Genomic DNA, 4,838 nt, shown 5'->3' with positions numbered 1-4,838 from the left:
TCATGGCCACCTAAAGTTATTTCGCATGAGTCTGTGTGGTTTCCTGCTGGAATGTGTGCTCCTAGACATGGGGACCTCTCCTGTCCCATCTACCAGTGTGTCCCCAGCATCTAGAGAGGGCTTAACCAATGTTTGGTTGGATGATAGATGAATCCCCCTGAGGCTGCAGTGGGGCTGGGAAAGGCCCATAATGTGGCCTTGGAGACTAGACAACCACGTACACGTCTGCATCTCAGCTTTGCCACATATTAACTGTGCAGCCCCAGACAAGTCACTTTACCTCTTTGCATTTAATTGCCCTTGTATGTAAAACAGAAGTGCTACCACTTGGCTTCATAAGATTGCGGTGAGGATGAGAGAATTAACGTGAAAGCACAAAATAGATACAGAATAAGCACTGGTTTAAAATAAATCCACATGGTTATCCAAAGACGGTAAACAGAGCCTGGACGCTGTGCCCACTAATCTCTCCTCCACGCCTCTAATCAGCTTTATCAGTCTTTTTATTTAAGGAGGCTGACACACAAGGGAACTGCGATGGAGGCCTCCACAGAAAACCACTGCCGCAGGCCAAAGCCGGAACAAAGCCAGCCCACGGCCGGTTTTTCTACGGCCACGAGTGATGAAGAGTTTTTACATTTTTAAGTGGTCAAAAAGAAAATTAAACGAAGCAGACTGTTTCGTGAAACGTGAAAATTGTATGAAATTCAAATTTCAGTGTCCATAAGTAGTTTGATTAGAACACAGCCACGCCCATTTGTTTACGTCCCTCCGTATTGTTGTGGCTGCTTTTGTGCCACAAGGGGAGAACTAAGTGGTTCTCACAGAGACCAGGTGGCCCCTACAGTATTTCCTATTTGGCCCTTCACAGGAACAGCATGCACACCTCTGGCGGACTCCGAAAGGTGAGCAACTTGTCTGAGAAGCTGCGTGGAGGCAAGCAGAAGGCCCACGAGGCCGGGGCCGCTCCCCTCCGGGGCTCTCTGCCGCCGGCTTTGGAGGGCCTGCTTCCTCCCCCCAACCCCCCAAACCCCACCCCTGGCCACAGCGGCAGCGCCCGCCTCTGGGAGCCCGAGAGGCCGAGGGTGGCACACGCTGCTGAGCCTTCTGGGGAGGCCCAGAGAGTGCCGCACTCGAGCCCGCGCTGCTGCAGCTCCCCTGACCTCCCTTTGCCCTTAGTTCTTTCTAGAAGTTGGGAGGTGGGGTGGATAAAGTGGCTTAACCTCCGGGGACGTCAACTCTCCTACTCAACGGAGGAGCCCTAGGCACTCGCTGTCCTCCTGGAAGCTGTTCCACGTCCGCACCGCAGGCCACAGGCCCGCACAGGAGGCAGCCTGTAAGAGCCCTGCTACGTTCTTCTCAGGGAAAAACAGGAGAGCTAGCTGCTCAAGCAGGTGCAAAGTCTGCTCCTAATGACAGGTCTCTCTCTCCGGGGAGCTTATAATCACCGTGGGAGGCTCTCCCTTCATGTAGCAGAGACGCAGGGGCGATGGAGCCTGTGAGATCGCGGGAGACTGCTGTGTGGCCTTGTGGGTGGGGACGTGTGCGCACATTCTCGGGGCTGTGGAAGGAAGGGACAAGAATCAAAATGAAAATGCAGAGTCTCTGTCCTTGCAGAAGCCAGGGTGCCGGGGGTGAACAGGAGGCCGAGAGCAGGGGGGCCACTGACTGCCGTCTCAAGTGCAGAGTGAGGGCACAGTGCAGAAGTGTGCCACTGCAATGCCTCCTTCCTTCTGGTCCTTCCTCCATGATCTCTGGGAAGTCTGGAGGGCTGGGGCCAAGCCGCTGCCACTGCCCTGCTCCCTCTCAGGAAGACAGGTCTATTTTACCAGGGAGCAGAGACAGACTGTTGTCCTTTCTCGTCCGTGCTCAGGGTCCAGCACCCAGTAGCCTCTGCCCCCTTGGGTCACCTTCCTTAGATGGAGACATGGTCAGAGGACTAGAAGTCAAGGCTGGGCTCCAACACTCAAGGCTGTGTGGCCCAGCAAGCCACTTACTACTTCTCTAAGTTTACATTTCCCTCCTTTAACAACACCTGTCTCCCAAGGTCACCGTAAGGAGCAAATGACATGTCGCACATGAAACCATTTTGAAAACCATAAAGCCCAGGAAGGAATACACATGGCAACGAGCTACGATCCTTGTGCCCACACCATTCCAAGGGACAGAGTGAGCCTACTCATTGTGCTAATGGTGAGACAGGCCCAAAGTGGCTGAGTGGCTTCAAAATAACCTAAGCAAAGCATGCCCCAAGCAGAGTTAGAGGGGCTGGAAGCCTCTATCACGAAGACGTTATATGCAACCAAGATGTGAGCGAAGGGAGGAAGGCCTGTCCCAGAGCCGGGAGGCCCTGGCGATGCTATCACAGGCTCTATCACAGGCAGCCCCCTGCCTGTGGTCTGATGTCAGCATCTCCCTGATAGGGCTCAGCTTCCTGTGTCAGCCCCGGCCGTTAGACGGAGACGGGGGTCTGCTTCCCGCCATCGCTGCCGCAGAGGGGCCTCCTGACCTGCTCTCCTCTGCTGCCCCTCTGCTCAGGGTGGTAGAGTGGCAGCGAGGTTTTGAATCCGTGCATTTCAGGTGGCACCTGTCTCTCCTCTCTTTTATTCTTGGAAGGTGTTAGTAAAGTTCTAGAAACCCCTGTGTGACCCCTGGGGAGCTCAGCACAAAGAGAGTGGGCCTTGGGTTCCAGTCCAGCTCTGTCACTCTGTAGCCACATAACTCTTAGTAAGTCCCCTCTCCGGTGCCATTTTCCTCACCCTATAAAATGCAGAAGTGACGCCTGTCCTGCCCACCCTCAGAGGGGTGAGGAGCCAACGGGAGTGTCTGTGCATGTGCTTTGAAAACAGTGCCACTTACATGCAAGGGACTGCTATTTTTACAGAACGGGGAGTGGGGAAGCAGGCTCAGACTGGCAGGGCGATGGGGGCAGAACCGGGCCCCAAGCCCGGGGTGGGGGTGAGAGGGACGAGGTTGGTGTTATTTCCACTCTGTGTCAGGCATGACACTTGATTCTCACTCCCACACGCTGTGGGATGGGTCCTACACTCCCCTTTTAAAGGGGCAACCTAGGCCCCGCAAAGTTAAGTCACTTTCCCAAGTTTACCGCTAGGAAGGGCAGAGCTGGCCAGCAAGCCCAGGTCTGACTCCAGAGTCCATGATGTGCGCACCCGGCCGTCTCCAGAGAGCCTGTTCTGGGTGTGAGCACAAGAGTGAAATGGGGCAGGAGGAGAAGGGTGAGCTGGAGAGAAGGAAGGGAGAGATGTGGAGCGTTCCTCAGCGTCAGGCACAGCACCTGGTCTATGAAGGTGCCAGGGCTACTGCCAGCCCACATTTTTATGCAAACAAGAAAAAGGTAGACACAGCCATGAGCTCTGCCTAGCTGTGCCAGTGAAGTGAATAACACATACACCTGTACATGGCAGCCCTCGGAGGGACTCTGAAGTTAAAGAAAAGAAAAACCCAACAAAGTCTAGGAAGCGATGGAGTTGGAAAGTAAAGAGTAGCTGGAGATGGGGGAAGAAGAAAAACTGGGAAAAAAGATAAAAATGGGAGGCATGTCAAAGGGGGTTGTCATGCAGAGGAGGGAGGGGGCAGGAGAACTCGGCCTGACCTCTCTGCTCCAAACCCGGCCCAGAGCGCTCCTGTGCGCGCTCCCAGCGCACCTGGCAGGCACACCCGGCAGGAGGGCTTGCTCCCCACTCTCTCACCTGCTGGACCGTCAGCTCCGCATGCACGGGCTGGAGAGGGATGCTCTAGCACACGCTCTTCACCGTGCACTGGACGACAACGAGGCCTCTTTTGGCCAACACGGCTGGAGGGTGCTTAGCCTCTGGTCGTGGAGCCCAGCAGAGAGGCCCCTCCCACCAGTTCCTTCTGTTCCTCTGGGGCTCCAGAGTCTGGGGGCCAGGGGCCCTGCCCAGACTCCTGGACTCAGGCCTGTGCCTCTCTTTCCCGCAGGCCTGGGGATGGATTGTGAAAAAGTGGTACCATACCTTGAGGCAAGAGGTTAGTTCACCATCTAATTATTAATTACTCACTTGCTTATTATCTTGAGCATTGCGTCAGGACCGTGAGAATGGCTTTATAGCCATTTAAGTTAGTGTCAGCTCCCCTCACCCTAGACACACACACATGTCCAGGTACAGTAGTAATTCCTTCCAGAAGTCACGCCAACCCAGCCTATCACCATAACTCCTGGCACATTCAGGCCACCCCTTCCAGCATGGGAAAACCTGCCCAGCCACCAGGATCCAACATCTTCAGATCCCCGAGATGGATCCTTCCCCATGTCATCTCGCCCACCCCTTCCCCCTGGGCTGTGTTCACTGGACGTGGCGAGCCTGTGGGACACTTAGGGAAGGGAGGTTAGAGATTTTGCAGCTTACCTCAGATGCCCAGGGAAGTCCCTCCTCTAGCCTGACTCCCAATCCTCGTGCTGCATTTCTAGTGTTTTCTCCCTTCTCTGGCCCTCCTTGCCTCCGGATGAGTGAATGGTAGGAGAGCACCTACGGGTGAGTAGAGCAGACTCCTCCTCCTTTTATTCCTGTCTTGCAGTCAGAGAGTCAGCCCTACAGGGAAAATGGGAGCGAGACCTCGGGGCCTCTTCCCTTGCTCCCTCCTGCCCCTTGCTTGACCCCTCTGTTTTCCCCACTTGGAAGAAAGTGGAGTCCCAGCCAGCACCAAACCCCCTCTGAGCGCCACGGCCTCCTGACCTGGGCTCTGCCCGGGCCTGCTGCTGCAGTGGCCGCCGCTGAGGCGCGAGCGGCACTGATTTAGTGAGAGTAAGGAAAAGGGCTCGAGCACCCAGGGGGAAGGGGCCTCAGCCTCCAGCGTGC

At 55.5% G+C, this 4,838-nt stretch overlaps 1 long non-coding RNA gene across 1 annotated transcript; it reads right to left on the bottom strand.

Annotated features, from left to right (window-relative positions):
- Positions 1 to 488: 488 nt before the first annotated feature.
- Positions 489 to 3,940, bottom strand: LOC138924356 (uncharacterized). Its single transcript, XR_011439401.1, has 2 exons — positions 3,711 to 3,940; positions 489 to 1,561 (listed from the first exon to the last, which is right to left on the bottom strand). It is a non-coding gene; the product is annotated as an uncharacterized lncRNA (long non-coding RNA).
- Positions 3,941 to 4,838: the final 898 nt, after the last annotated feature.

This window comes from Equus caballus, chromosome 5, assembly GCF_041296265.1.
Source record: "Equus caballus isolate H_3958 breed thoroughbred chromosome 5, TB-T2T, whole genome shotgun sequence".
NCBI lineage: Eukaryota > Metazoa > Chordata > Mammalia > Perissodactyla > Equidae > Equus > Equus caballus.
Note: the sequence above shows the minus strand (reverse complement) of the source record. Positions and strands in the feature narration are given on the sequence as shown.